This window comes from Ahaetulla prasina, chromosome 10, assembly GCF_028640845.1.
Source record: "Ahaetulla prasina isolate Xishuangbanna chromosome 10, ASM2864084v1, whole genome shotgun sequence".
Classification (NCBI taxonomy): Eukaryota; Metazoa; Chordata; class Lepidosauria; order Squamata; family Colubridae; genus Ahaetulla; species Ahaetulla prasina.
In genome coordinates, this window is record NC_080548.1 from 27239599 (window position 1) to 27255654 (window position 16056).

General features: G+C 42.5%; 1 protein-coding gene and 1 pseudogene across 1 annotated transcript in view; both read left to right on the forward strand.

Annotated features, from left to right (window-relative positions):
- Positions 1–3861: 3861 nt before the first annotated feature.
- LOC131204152 (guanylate-binding protein 2-like) overlaps positions 3862–16056 on the forward strand; it is a 32686-nt pseudogene continuing 20491 nt past the window's right edge.
- Positions 3893–16056, forward strand: part of LOC131204161 (guanylate-binding protein 1-like) — a 59076-nt gene continuing 46912 nt past the window's right edge. The window contains exon 1 of the mRNA XM_058195062.1: positions 3893–3951. The gene's annotated coding sequence lies outside the window, so the exon portion shown is untranslated. The remainder of the gene's footprint in view (positions 3952–16056) is intronic.

Sequence of the window (16056 nt, forward strand, 5' to 3'; positions counted from 1 at the left end):
TCGGCCACAAAGGCGGCAAATTGCGTCTTTGAAATTACAGGCGGCTCGCATATGATTTCCCCCACACCCAAAACAGCCAGTCAGAGGGAGGCTATCTCCCGCATGAGTATTTGGTTTCTTAACCTCTTTAAGGTGATGGACAGCGTCTTCCTCCTCCTCCTCCTCATATAGTGGATCAGCTTCGCTGAAATGAATTGTTGCTCCTTTCGCTATCTGCGGCTCTGCCCTCGAGGCATATCAGCTAATGAGAGAGTGGCCAGCTCTGAGGCACATGCCTCATCTAATGCCATCTGAAATGTGAGGTCCTGCTTAGCGATGAGACGTTGCTTGAGGCGTTCATCCCAGACACCGCTGACGAGCCGGTCCAAAAGGTAATCATCCAGATCAACAAATTCGCAATGGCGCGCCACTTTCCGTAAAGCGGCTACATACTGGTTTATCGATTCCCCTCAGCCTGATCCCTATGGTAAAACAGCTGCCGCCGGGCAATTCTGGAGGGTGCCGGGGCGTAATGTCTTTTTAATTTAGCTATGAAGTCATCCCAAGTCCCTGCATGAATTGACTGGGGGGCCATCAACATTTCTGCCCCACAGAAACCCAGGAAATAAGCACGCTTCCTTTCACTAGATAGGTTTGTATACTCATTGGCAATAAGAAAGCATTCAAAACGGGCTACAAACGCCTCCCACGATTCGGTCGCTGGGTTAAAAGGCACAAAGTTCTGAGGCGATGCCATGGTTTGCTCTGTAGGACAGGGATCTGAATAGCTCTGAGGAGAAATTCACACTTTGGCTCGCTCAGCAGCTCAGCAGCTCACGTACTTTCCTCAGTCCTCGTCGCCAGTATTATATTCTGTGGGTTCCGTAATAATTGAAGCTCCACAGATGTTCACACACAACGTTTATTTTTAACTCACAGAGACCAGCAACAACCAAGAACAGCGCGCCTGCTTTGACAGCCCTTTTATACTCGGCTGTCAAAGTGGGAGCCAATCAGAACAGAACAAGAAACCATCTCCACCACTAGGGGCCGCCACTGCCGGTGCAGGACATAACACTGATTTACACAAAATCATTGTTCTTGTAAATGACATAAGGGAAAATGTGGAATCCGGGGGACTTTCCAGAGGAAGAAGACACAGCTGAATAAACAAAAATGTTATGTAATGTGTGAAAAATAATGATGGGTGGGGGCGGTGTTATTGCCCCATTGATTGTTCAAAAATGTATTTAAACCAGGGGTCTCCAACCTTGGCAACTTTAAGACTTGTGGACTTCAACTCCCAGAGTCCCTCAGCCAGCTTTGCTCTCAAAAGAGAGAACTCTGCGAGTTGAAGTCCACAAGTCTTAAAGTTGCCAAGGTTGGAGACCCCTGATTTAAACCATATTCTCCCTTGCGGAGAACTCTTCTGCAAAAACTTTTTGATATATATCTTTTTGAAATAAACCTGCTTTACACTTGTTCATGGTTGCCGTTACCTTTTTATGGGATTTACCGTTATTGTATTTCTCACAGTTGCCAAGAATCATTTAGAATATAGATAAGAAACAACATTCTCCGGTAATAATCAAGCTGCAGCTCCCCACAAGAGATTTATATTTATAAATTTATAAATAATAAGTAAATAAAATAGATTTATATTTTTTGCCAATAACTCTGAATCAAGTTGTTCCTTTTAGCAGAGCTGGGAAGCCTCCAGATTAGGGGGTCACCAACATTGAGGGAGTGTAGTTTGAGCTTTTTTTATGCCTTGACCCTCCTGCCAAGAAATTGGTCTCTTTCCCGGAATCTAAGTGACTAACGAACTTCACTTTCAGTTTTGGTCACTGCTCTTTATATGCCATGTTTACACTGGGTTTGGAATTTTTCTTTTTTTTATAAAAAGTTTTTATTTTTTTCCTTTAAGACAAAACACATAAACATAGAAACATTTTCAATCCAATTACTGTGTGTCGGTGGTGTGGTTACATATCTCTTGTGCACCTTCAACTTAGAAATATCCTTAATTTATCTAAAGTTATATTATCTCCATCTAGTATCTAGTCTTTTAATTAACCAATGGTTATAGTCTTTATTCCTCTCATTCCATAGGCATATCCACTAGTATATACTTGTGTGTCCAATCACACTTGGCCAATAAATTCTATTCTATTCTATTCTATTCATTCATTCTATCGTTCTAAACCATTCAATTTAATGTTTCAATTAATAATATTCTTTCTCTAATCTTTACTAATACAACTTTCCTTCTAGCCATTGATAAAATATATCCCATATCTTATAATATTGCTTTTCTTCCTGTTCTCTTATTTCAAATGTCAATTTACTCATTTCTGCACATTCCATTATTTTCCTAATAAAATCATTTTGCAAAGGTATTTTCTTGCTTTTCCAATTTTAGCAAACACAATCCTAGCTGCTGTTACAATGTTCACCATCAAATATCTCGCTTCTCTACTATATATTTCTGGTATGATCCCAAGTAGAAAAACTTCTGGCTTAAAATCTATATGTTTTTAATCATTTTTTCCAACCATGTCTGTATACTAGTCTAGTATCTTTTAGCTTCCACGCATGTCAACCACATGTGGTAGTATGATCCAGGTGACCGATGACATTTCCAACATTTTTCGGATTTATCCTTGAAAGGATTTGGCACTTTTGCCACCTATCAATTCCTCAAGGATCAGAGATAGGCAGATGCGGATGTTTGTGGAAGGTATTGTCCCAGGATGTAAGCTGGTCTGAGTAAAACTGCCATTTGCAATTGACTGATGGGGAATTTGTCAATGCTGATGGTGTTCAAGCGGTGCTCCAGTTGTTTTGGGTTTGCAGGGGTGAAATGCAGACGGCTCTATCCGGCTCACAAGAGCTGGTAGGGCTGGCTGCTGTAGTTTGGAGAGCCGGTAGCACTGCCAGTGGGAGGCTCCACCCCCTCCAAAACGTCATCACGTCCTGGTTTTGACCCTCTGCGCATGTGCAGATGACAGTGCAGGTGTGTGTGATGTGGGCGCACACTCGCTGCCTGTGGGCGTGCACAACATGCACACATTAGCCAGTTTTAGGACAATTACCGTATATACTCGAATATAAGCCGATCCGAGTATAAGCCGAGGTCCCCAATTTTACCCTAAAAACTGGGGTAAACTGGGGACTCGAGTATAAGCCGAGGGTGGGAAATGAGGCACCTACCGGTTGGGGAAACCCTCCCTCCCTCAGCTGAGGCGGCTGGCGGCTCCCCCGCCCCGCCCTCTCACTGCACCGGCAGGGCTTCAGTCCGGTAAAATGTGAAAAAAAGAAAAAAAAAAACTCGAGTATAAGCCGTATATACTCGAGTATAAGCCGAGGTCCCCAATTTTACCCTAAAAACTGGGGTAAACTGGGACTCGAGTATAAGCCGTATATACTCGAATATAAGCCGAGGGGCGTTTTCAGCACAAAAATGTGCTGAAAAACTAAGTACATTTTTACCCCAGGTTTGCACCCCAGGCGCCTATTACTATGGGTTCCATATTTGCTTGCCAAGAATCATTTAGAATATAGATAAGAAACAACATTCTCCGGTAATAATCAAGCTGCAGCTCCCCACAAGAGATTTATATTTTTTTTGCCAATAGCTCTGAATCAAGTTATTCCTTTTAGCACAGCTGGGAAGCCTCCGGATTAAGGGGTCACCGACATGTAGAGGTTCATTTCTTGGAGGCTGGGTGGGGGATATTATATTTATAAATATATGGTTGACATTGAGGGAGTGGGGTTTGCTCTTTGTTATATGCCTTGAGCTGCCTGCCAAGAAATTGGTTGCTTTCCTGGAATCTGACTAACCAGCCTCACTTTCAGTTTCGGCTACTGCCAGTTTATAAAAGCCCTGACATGAGCGTGGGAAGAAAAAGATCACAGAGGGCTGCAAAGAGAGTCGACGTGCGATCCATTGATTTCTTTGGAAAGACGGTAAAAGGGGGGGTGGGTGGGATCGACCAAGGGGCGCAACTGCTTCCCCCAACTTCCCCTCTGGGCTTTGGCTCTTCGCCTCAGCGGCAGGAGCTTTCTGGACATGGGATCTTCGGAAGTGGCTGGATGGGTCCCCTTTGCAAGCAGTTACAGGGGATCTGGGAGGTACAGACCAATGGTGGTATTTATCTGGTTCTATCTGGTTCGGGAGAACCGGTAGTGGCAGCTGTGAGTGGCTCTGCCCACCCGCCCGGATATAATAACGTCCCATTTATCCATATTTTTGACGCTCTGTGCATGCACAGAGGTAGTGTGTGCGCTCACATTTGCAAACCGGTAGCGAAGGTTAGGTGAATACCACCCCTGGTACAAATGCCCCCTGGAAACTAGGATGGGAGGGAGTGAAAGGCTGGCCAGAGATTCCGTTGGAGCCATATCAGACCCGAGTGGGCAGGAATCAGAGGCAGTGGGGGCTCCAGGGAAGTTGCGGGGATGGTGATCTATGTCTCAGCTCAGGGACTTGGGGACCCATCACTCCCTTTGGACCGGATCTGCTACCAGGGTTTGGCTTGGCTCTGAAGACTCATTGCCTTTCAGCTGAGTGGCTTCTGGAAATCTGGGCGGGAAGATGGCTTGAGAAGGGATCTGTTGGGGATGACAAAGCCCATGTGTTCACTGACCTGGGATGGGCTTGATGTCACCGTGAGGTCGTGAACTTGGGGGAAGGAAGGGTCTTTTATAGTTCTTCTTTGGGAAGAAAGTTCCTGCAGCTGCCCCTATCTTCTCTGCAGCTACATCTTCTTCCACAGCGGCTGATGGAGGCTCCCGTGTGCCTGATTGAGAACAGGAGAAATCGGCTCCATGCTTCTTCAGAGGCCCTCCAGATGCTCTCGGAAATCCAGAATCCGGTGGTGGTGGTATCCATCGTGGGACTCTACCGCACGGGCAAGTCCTACCTGATGAACAAGCTGGCTGGCAAAAACTCAGGTGAGAAGGACTGAGATGATCCACAAGGTGAAAACCTGGGTGGGAAAATGAACATGCCCAAGTCCAGGGTTTTCTGCTCCGATGGACAGGTTGTACACGGAGCCCAGAATTTTCATTTTCCAAAATGCCCAGTGTGAGTCATCCTCTGTCAAGGGATCTTGGACTGATGTGATCTTGCAGAAGTTTATCATAACCTTTATGATAGTAAGATTACAAAATGTCAACCTTGTGGGGCAAACCAGTCAAGAAACATGAGCAAATGAGCTGTTTCACTTTGTTGTGACACTGCCTTGATAAATGTCACATGTCTGAAAGTGTAATTCTTCACCTATCTTTACCACTGGAGAAAGTAGGGAGGGTCCCTTCTGAGCCTCTTGTCTTGTCCCTCCCAGCATTAGTCGGCAGGCTTCTCTTTCTCCCACTCTTTCTCTCCTTCATCTCTTTTTCCCCCCTTTTTTCCTCCTCTCTTTCTGCCCTCTCTTTCTCCCCATCTCTCTTTCTCCCCCTCTTTTTCTCCTTCATCTCTTTTCCCCTCCCTTTTCCCCCCTCTCTTTCGGCCCTCTCTTTCTCCCCATCTCTCTTTCTCCCCCTCTTTCTCTCCTTCATCTCTTCCCCCCTTTTCTCCCCCTCTCTTTCTCCTCCTCTCTCTTTCTCCCCCTCCTTCTCTCCATCTCTTTCTCCACCTCTTTCTCCCTTGCATCTTTCTCCCCCCTTTCTCTCCTTTCTCTCTCTTTCTCTCTTTCATCTCTTTCTCCAAGCTGGTGTGGCTTGGTGGGCGTGGCAGGGGAAGGATCCTGCCAAATCTCCATTCCCATCCCACCCCAGGGGAAGGATCCTGCAAAATCTCTATTCCCACCCCACTCTGGGGCCAGCCATAGGTGGCCTTTGCTGCTTCTCAGAACCTGCTGGATTTCACCCCTGCTTTGCAGGCATATTTGGACCCTTTAATACTGGGTTTCTCAACCTCAGCTACTTTAAGATGTGTGGACTCCATCTCCCAGTTTCCCAGTCCCTGGGGAATTCTGGGAGTTGAAGTCCCCACATCTTAAAAGTGGACAAGGTTGAGAAATGCTGCTTTGGAAAAAGAATCCAAGTTGCAAAAGAGACGTTTTCTTCTGCCTCGAAAGATATTTCCCAAAGAATGCACGGCATATCTGGAAGGGAGTTTGGAAAAAGCATATAAGAGAACTGGAGCAAACGGGACATTTGGGGAAAAATTCTCGCTCGACAAGGAAAGCTAACTGGAGATGCTAAAGTCCTGCAGAAGCAGGTAAATGGAGGATAACACTCACTGAAACAGATCCTCGAGGCCAGAGCTGCAGGAGGCTGCTGAGAAGCGGCTTCATAATGTCCTTCCGGTTAAAGACTACTTCAGCTTCAATCGCAATAATACAAGAGCAAACAACAGATTCAAACTTAATGTTAACCGCTTCAATCTTGACTGCAGAACATATGACTTTTGTAACAGAGTTAATGCTTGGCATACACTACCTGACTCTGTGGTCTCTTCTCAAACTCCCAAAAGCTTTAACCAAAAACTGTCTACCATTGACCTCACCCCATTCCTAAGAGGTTTGTAAGCGGTGTGCATAAGTGCACAAAAGTGCCTACCGTTCCTGTCCTATTATTTCCTTTTATTGTATGTGCTTGTATATAATGTTGTGACAAAAATAATAATAAATAAATAATAATGGTGTTTCCCAAAGAAAGAGCAACAGAAGTTTGGGGCTTTCAGGCTTCTTCCGTAAGTCTCGGATCGGAAGAAACCGCCATCTTCCAATCCACCCCCTTTTCTAACCTTGGAAGGGGGAATTACCAGGAGCAAGTCAATCATACCAGAAAGGGGGAATTTGCAGGCTTGTAACCAATGGCAGGAAAACCCCAGAGGGAGAGTTATAGGCAAGGGATAGAAATCGGAGGAATTCTTTCACTTTTCCAGTTTCACTTGATAATGGCATTGTTCTTTTGTAAGTAATAGTAGGATTTCAGAAAGCGGTTTTCAGATCAATAGCCACGCTGCTGTTTTCCCATCTAGAACACATCTTAAGTTATTTCCCAAAAGCAGTTTATGAGTGTTTCTAGGTGCATTTTTTTCTTTCCCTTTCTTTTACCTTTAAAAGCATTTTAAAGTAAAAAAAAATGCCAAAAAAGTAAAAAAAAAGAAAAGAAAAGTTCCGACCATAGCACATTGCTCAGCTGATCGTCGGAACTTACTTTTACTTTTTAAAGCAGGGGTCTCCAACCTTGGCAACTTTAAGACTTGTGGACTTCAACTCCCAGAATCCCCCAGGCAGCTTTGCTGGCTGAGGGATTCTGGGAGTTGAAGTCCACAAATCTTAAAATTGCTAAGCTTGGAGACCCCTGTTTTAAAGCATTTTTAACTTCCAGTTCAGAGAACCAGTAGTAAAACAATAAAAACACATTATTTAAAAAACACAACCGGGCGGGTGGGCGGAGCCTCGTGTCGCCATCGCTACCGGTTCTCTGAACCACCCGCCATGATCACGACCAGATTCCCGAATCTGGTCCGAACCACCCCTGGTGTGCTCGGAGGCCAGTAAGTAGTGGTGGGGAGGGGAGGGGCAAGGGGCGGGGTGAGCCACCAATTTAACAAACGGTTCGGCCGAACCGCCTAGAACCGGCAGAATCCCACCACTGCCTTTTTTTCCATTTGTAGGTTTCCCTTTGGGCTCCACAGTGAAAGCTAAAACAAAAGGAATTTGGATGTGGTGCGTTCCCCATCCGGACAGGCCTAACCAAACCCTTGTCCTGCTGGATACTGAGGGGTTAGGTGATGTGGAAAAGGTGAGTTTGTATTTCTGTATTTCTTTGTATAAAATACCACACTGATGGGATATCTGTTTACAGGTAGTCAGCGGTGGGATTCAAATAATTTAACAACTGGTTCTCTGCCCTAATGACCAGCTGGGTAGGCGTGGCTTGGTGGTCATGTGACCGTGTGGGCGTGGCCAAATCAACGTCACTCACGTCAATGAGCACTTCGCCTTAGCTCTTACAATGTAATAAGGGTTAGCCAGAGAGGCAGTTTCTGCAAGCAGGGCAATAAAGATTAGGCTAGAAACACCACCAGAATGTTTCCTTCCTGCCTTCCTTACAGGATTAGCCCTGTAAAGTGGGGGAAAAAAATAAGATTTCTTCCAACAGCCGGTTCTCCGAATTGCTTAGAAAGTGAACAACCGGTTCTCCTGAATAGGTGCGAACTGGCTGAATCCCACCACTGCAGGTAGTCCTTGACTGACAAATATTCATTTAGCGCCTGTTTGAAGTTACAGCAGCACTGAAAAAGTGTCGCACTTACAACCATCACAGCACCACCATGGTTACGTGATCAAAATTTAGGAGCTTGGCAACTGGCATGTATTTTCCATAGTTGTAGAGTCCCAGGGGCTTTTGACAAGGCAAATAAATGTGGGAAACCAGACTTGCTTGTATGCACCCCTCCCCAACTGTGATTTGAAACTCCCACAATACACGGCCTCAAATTTTCCTAAACTACAACTCCCAGCACCCTGCGACTGTAGTTAATGTATTCTTGGCTGGTGAATGAATGGTATTTTATTCTTGTAAGAAGTTACCTTCTGATACACATAGATATCCTCAGCAGAAGTCAGAAACAGATGATAACTTATTTTTGTCCTCCTTTAGGGTAGTGATGAAAATGATACCTGGATCTTCGCTTTGGCCGTGTTGCTGAGCAGCACCCTGGTCTACAACACTGTGGGTATCATTGATCAGTTTGCCCTGGAGAAGCTTCAGTATCCTTCTCAAGAATAGCTCTGTTGCTCTGTGCAATGAGATTTGGAGTGAGGCAGCTTTCAGGGTTTTAAACGGCGTTTTAAACTGTATTTAAAATTTTTAGGCCATTTTTTAAAAAAAATTACATTTATACCCCGCCCTTCTCCGCAGACTCAGGGTGGCTTACACTATGTTAGCAATAGTCTTCATCCTATTTGTATTATATACAAAGTCAACTTATAGCCCCCAACAATCTGGGTCCTCATTTTACCTACCTTATAAAGGATGGAAGGCTGAGTCAACCTTGGGCCTGGTGGGACTTGAACCTGCAAGTAATTGCAGGCAGCTGCTGTTAATAACAGACTGTTTTACCAGCCTGAGCCACAGAGGCAACTGATTATTGATTATTGAATCAGTTTTTATATAGTTTTTAATTTGTATTGTATGTATTGTGTTTTTTACTGGCTGTGAACTGCCCTGAGTCCTTCGGGAGAAGGGCGGTATACAAATAAAATAAATAAATAAATAAATAAATAAATAAATAAATAAATAAATAAATAAATAAATAAATAAATAAATAAATAGGAACATCCTTGTCCAGTGGTGGGATTCAACCACTTCTCTGCCCTACAACCAGTTCTCTGCCCTAATGATTTCTTCCAACAACCAGTTTGCCAAACTGCTCAGAAAGTTAACAACCGGTTCTCCCGAAGTGGTGCGAACTGGCTGAATTCCACCACTGTCCTTGTCTACATAATTTCCAAACTCATCCACTGCGATTCCCCAGCACACTAACCTTGATTAGATTGAATGTTGACTATATTACATTTTGGGGTATTGTACAGACACAGAAATGGATTGAGGCAATGGATAGGTGAAGTTTATTATTAGAACCACATTGCTCTTCAACAGGGATAATTTTGGTTGTGTGTTTTTTTTTATGGAAGGGGATAAGAAACTATAAGAAGTTTAAGAAACGAGGTAAAAGATTAAGAAAAATAAATATAGACTAAGAAAAAGAGAAAAAGAAGCGAGAAAAAAGAAGAAAGTTTCATTTTAAATAATTCAATATATTCAAAATGATTTCTCTCTCATCAATCAATCCTACCCTAAAATTAATCTGGCATTTTTTGATTCTTTCAGAAATCTTTCAGAAGCGCCGAGATATATTTATTTATTTATTTTATTTATTTATTTTGTCAAACACAACAATATATATAAGTATAAGCATGAAATAACCATACGAATTGGATACAACCAAAAGGAACAATAGGACAGGAACGGTAGGCATGCTGGTGCTCTTATGCACACCCCTTACAGATCTCTTAGGAATGGGGGGAGGTCAATAGTAGATAGTCTTTGGTTAAAGCTTTGGGGATTTTGGGAAGAGACCACAGAGTCAGGTAGTGCGTTCCAGGCATTAACAACTCTGTTACTGAAGTCATATTTTCTACAATCAAGATTGGAGCGGTTCACTTTAAGTTTAAATCTATTGTGTGCTCGTGTATTGTTGTGGTTGAAGCTGAAGTAGTCTTTGACTACTTACTCTCTGGCACTTACTCTCTCTGGCACTTAGTCTCCTTCACAGTACAGAAAAGAGAGAAATCTATGGCTAACTTTAGCCATATGTTAATTATATTATATCTATATACTGTTATCTATATTTTAATAAATAATGATTGAAGAGAAACTAGTCTTTTAGTGTTGTGCTGCATCACCTGTAGAATGAATACACAACAGTCAACATTAAGAAAAGAATTGTGGCAAATAAATATAATTTCAAATAAGTAGCTTTTAGGAACCAACTAAGACATACGCTTCTCCTTACTTGACCATATCTGGCTTTGTGGTAGAGACAGAACTGGGCTTTTCACAGTTTCATGTTTGTTTGTTTTATATCAGCCCTATCAGGTAGATCAGAGTAAGGATCAGACACCATGTAGACCTAAAACTACTTTTATTAGAACAGCTATAGTTACACGATCACGACAGTCTAAATGCCCTTCCTTTCCACTGTCTTTTATCTTCTCAAGAATTGAGGTGGGAGCTATCTGAGGCATTTTTGCAGTCTCCTTTATTGGCCTGCTCTAAGTTTCATTTATTTGATGGTTTTTCTCTCCATCCTTCAAGACCATCCTGTTTATTCACTGTAGAAGTGCACGGTTTGATTCCTAAACTGGGCCAACAGTTTTGTGACGGAGCTGTCTGAACATATCAAGGCAAAGGCTTCCTCCATTCCTGGAGATACAGACAACTCTTCTGAATTTGTCGACTTCTTCCCAAGCTTTGTCTGGGCGGTGCGAGATTTCGCACTGCAGCTGGAACGGGATGGGCAACCCATTACGGAGGATGAATATCTCGAAGATGCTCTGAAATTAAAAAAAGGTACTGATCACAAATTCAGTGTGAAGATCTATGTGGTCATTTGGGTAAGGAATAGGAGCCATTTGGGCCTAAATTTTCCTTCTTTAGAGAGGACCAGAATAGACTTCAAGAAGAAAAAGACTCACCAAAACCTTTTGGGTCTAGAATGAAGCCACCAGACTAGAAACCAAGAAATCGTAGATCGCATTAATGCCATTAATGGCAGAGAATCTGCCATTTTACCCGACTACAGGGCATTGTAAAATGAGATTGCCTTTCCACTAATCCCTCTGGGTAGATCACAGTGCAGTGTGTTTATTTAATCAGTGATTTTGAATCATCTCTATTTATTATTCAAAATCACTGATTTGAAAACAAGAAAAACTCACATTATAGATTTGTGGCCTCTAAAAGAGAGGGAGGGTGGACAAAGGAAGAGAAGATGCCTGCACTTCATAAGGATCACAATTAAATAGTGCTAATTAATAGGGATGGGATCTTTCCCCAGTGAAGTGCCCACTGGCAGATGCAATTCAGATTGACCTACAATATAGACATGTTGCTTTCTAGGTAGCGATAAGAATGAGCAGAGAATCAATCTACCACGGAAATGCATCCAACAGTTCTTCCCCACCCGGAAGTGCTTCACCTTTTATTGCCCTACTACACCTGAGGACTTACGCAATGTGGAACAGATGGCGGATGATCAGCTGCACAAAGGTTTTGTGGAGCAAGCAAAGAAATTCTGTCATCATATCTATGAAAAATCTGAAGAAAAGACTCTACCAGGCGGGCATGTTGTCACTGGGAACTGTGAGTCCTTCTAGCTCCGTTATTATGATGCTTGGTTCTATACTGAGCTGAGATGTTTACACTGGATTTGGCATTTTTGTCCACCTATCAAGTCCTTAAGGACCTGGGATAGGCAGATGTGCATGTTTGGTGACGTTAAAGGTATCGTCTTGGGTTGTAAGCTGGTCCGGGTAAAACTGCCATTTGCAATTGACTGATGGGGATTTTGTCAATGCTGATGGTGTTCAAGTGGTGCTCCAGTTGTTTTGGGTTTGCACCCGATGGACCTATTACTATTGGTTCCATCTTTGCTTACTTTTGCCATAGTTGTTCTATCTCTGTTTACAAGTCTTGGTATTTTGTTATCTTCTCCAGTTCTTTCTTTTCTATTTTGCTATGTCCATGATACTCCCACATCAACTATCCAAACTTTTTTGTCTTTCTTATCAACAATTGTTAAGTCTGGAAGATTTGCATGTAGTATGCTTCATAAATTCCATACTATTCCAGGTTGCATGGCATCCATCCCAACTGGCAAGCATATCCCAAAGGTGCTTTTTCAACTGAACTTCCTTGGTTTTTCCTTGAAGATGTTTTGTTTCTCATCCAAGAAGCTTCTTCAGTTCAGTTCAGTTCAATGAACAAGAGGAAGCAAAACATCTTCAAGGAAAAACCAAGAAAATCTACTTGCCTTTCGAAAAAGCACCTTGGGGACAACCATGACCTGGATGACTGAGAAGCTCTGTAGATGATATTGGTAAGCACGTTGGGGCGAGATGCCTTAAATTCTTGAGTCTGCTCCACAATGAACAGAGATACTGAATATGTTTGGCTGATTGTCCAACAATCTGTATTATTTTTCTCTATGCAGTGTTGGCAAAATTGGTCGAGACCTATGTGGATACTATCTCCAGTGGGAACGTTCCCTGCCTGGAGAACGCAGTCTTGGCCTTGGCTGACACTGAGAACAGGGCAGCCGTGCAGGAAGCTGTTGCTCACTATGAGCAACTGATGGAGCAAAGCTTGGAGCTACCCACTGAGACTCTCCAGGAACTTCTGGACGTACACAAAAAATGTGAAGAGCAAGCCCTTGAGAAGTTCACGGGTCGTGCCTTTAAGGATGATACACGTCAGTTTCAGCAGGAATTCATGGTAGGTAATCATAAGATACCAACCTTCATAGACAATATTCATTGGTCCTTGTACCTTAACCTCCAGTATTTTCTGTATTTATAAGAATACAGAAAATACGAAATTGTCAGAAGTGGCAAAACTGTTTTAATTAAACAGAAAAACAGTTCTCGTTTTGTTTCTACGTGGAAAATGCTTCTGGACATTTTTTGCTCAAAATTGAAAAATTAATGAAACTTTGCTTCTAAATTTTGATGGTGAATGAAGTTGTTATACAAATGACTTGAAATTTCTTGAAATGTGAAACAAAAAGAGATATATATTTTTAATTGTACTGCAGTGAGTAAAGTTGGAAGCCACTTTCTCTCTGTACTTTTCCTCTTCCTTCTTCAACTTTTTAAACATTTGTTTATTTCCGCATTTCCATCTTACAATAAAGTTTAATAAAATATTTTAGAAAAGAATATGTTCTTAGTCAACACATTGGGGGATATATAGCATTTTGTTTGGTTTGCCCTGAAGGAACAAAACACAATAACAGACTTGGAAGGGACCTCAGAGGTCTTCTATTCTAACCCCCTTCACAAGCAAGAGACCTTATACAATTCCAGACAAGTGGCTATGGGCAGGAAACTCCAGGAGGATTGAGAGGATTTCAAGGAATGTCATCATCAGCCTCTTTTGACAAATACATTCCTGTTCTAAGAATTAAGAATCCTTAATTCTTAATTAAGAATTAATTAATTAATCTACTATTGACCTCACCCCATTCCTAAGAGGACTATAAGGGGCGTGCATAAGAGCACAATAGTGCCTACCGTTCCTGTCCTATTGTTCCCTTCATTATATCAAATTAATATAGTTGATGCATATTTTTTTTACTTATATATATATATATTTTCTTCAAGAAATGTTGTTTTATCTATGACAATTGTTTGTGTATACTGTTGTGACAAAAAGAAATAAAATAAATAAAAAATAAAATAAATAAATAAATGTAGCTTTAAGACATGTGGACTTCAGTTCCCAGAATTCCACAGCTACCAATGCTGGATGGGGAATTCTGGGAGTTGAAGTCCACACCTCTTAAAGCCCGGTTGCAATGAAGAAACACTGCTTTGGTTAAATTGAAGGAAGAGCATCTGCCATTTCAAATTGTGATAAAGCAGGGGGTGAAATCCAGCAGGTTCTGACAGGTTCTGGAGAACTGGTAGCGGAAATTTTGAGTAGTTTGGAGAACCGGCAAATACCACCTGTGGCTGGCCCTAGAGTGGGGTGGGAATGGAGATTTTGCAGTAACCTTCCCCTGCCACGCCCACCAAGCCACGCCCACAGAACCGGTAGTGTAAAAAATTGGATTTCGCCACTGTGATAAAGGTCTGTTTAATCATTGGAGACCAACCACATGTATACAATGTAGAAACATGGATTTCTTTGTCATCTCTTGCTTTGTTATGTTTTATTCCTAACAGAAAACTGTGGAGAGCAAAAAGGAAGAGTACTGCAGCAAAAATGAGTTGAAATCTTCTGAAATCTGTTCAGCTTTATTAAGCTCACTATCTGAAGGCTTGGAGTGGAACATCAGGAACGGAAGCTATGCCCGAGCTGGTGGCCACCAGGAATTTCTTAATGACCTCCAAAAAGTGGAGAAAGAATTCTTGGAGAAACCTGAGAAAGGAGTAATGGTACAAAATGATGAGGGTTGCTGAACGAATAATCGCGAAGGCTTTTGTAATTCTGTTAGGCCAGGAACTGTAACGTTTGAGAGAGCTGTTGGGAAAAGGAGGCAGCTAACATATAAGTGGGCGTGGTGGCTCAGTGGTTAAAGACACTGACCTTGTCAGCTGGAAAGTTGTCTGCCTGGGTTTGAGACCCAAGCGCCACGCAATGGGCGAGCTCCTGTCCTTGCCCAAGCTCCTGCCCACCTAGCAGTTTGAAAGCATGCAAATGCAAGTAGATAAATAGGTACCATTGATTTTGCTTATTAGAAGCCATCTGGGAAGGTCACAGGACTCCAGGATGCTGCAGCTGTCAGAAATACGTATCATGGAGTGAAAGATAAACCTTAGAACATTGCCTAAATGTTAACAAATTATATAAATGTCAAGTTGGCTAAAATTGAATCATTTTAATTTTCCAAATTTCCTCCAGATAAAAATTGCGGAGAACCCATTCCCACATTTCCCTACAAGATACAGTATTGTTTCCGATCTTGATAACAGTCGTGTGAATGGAAGAAATGGCGTTCCAACCCAGTTTTGGTGATTTTGGGTGAAATTCCCATCACTGGCACCAAGACTGAGCTCTGGCATTCAAAAATGTTATTTTGAAGAGCTCCAGGGAGCCCAATCTCATCCATTTGGCATCAGATGCCATTTTGTCACTCAGCATAACAGAGTTAGTTGCTTCTTCAGGAAGGCAAATTTCCCCCATTCATCATGAGATGTCACTTTGTCACCCATTTGACAGCCGTATTGTCATCTTCTAGAGATATCATTCAGTGTCTTTTTGTTTTAATTATTTGCATTTATATCCCGCCCTTCTCCGAAGACTCAGGGCGGCTTACACTATGTTAAGCAATAGTCTTCAACCATTTGTATATGATCTACAAAGTCATCTTTTATTGCCCCCAACAATCTGGGTCCTCATTTTACCTACCTTATAAAGGATGGAAGGCTGAGTCAACCTTGGGCCTGGTGGGACTTGAACCTGCAGTAATTGCAAGCAGCTGCTGTTAATAACAGACTGTCTTAGCAGTCTGAGCCACCAGAGGCCCCAGAGGTCTTGCTTTGGTAAAGCTTCCTTCGTATCACTGGCAACTCTATATCGCTCCAGATTATTCTCTTCTTTTTCCCTTCAACCAGGCAGGGAAGATCCTGAAAGAATTCTTCCAGAGCAAAGAAAACATCAGCAAAACCATCCTTCAAAGTGACATGAGCCTTCAAGAGAAGGAGAAGGAAATAGCAGGTAAAGGTGTCAACAAGCTTTCAGATGATGCTGGGATGTTGGTTCTGCTTTGAAGGTGGGAAAAGACCTGTTTATCCTTAAACCCATCGCTCATTGAGAAAACACTTG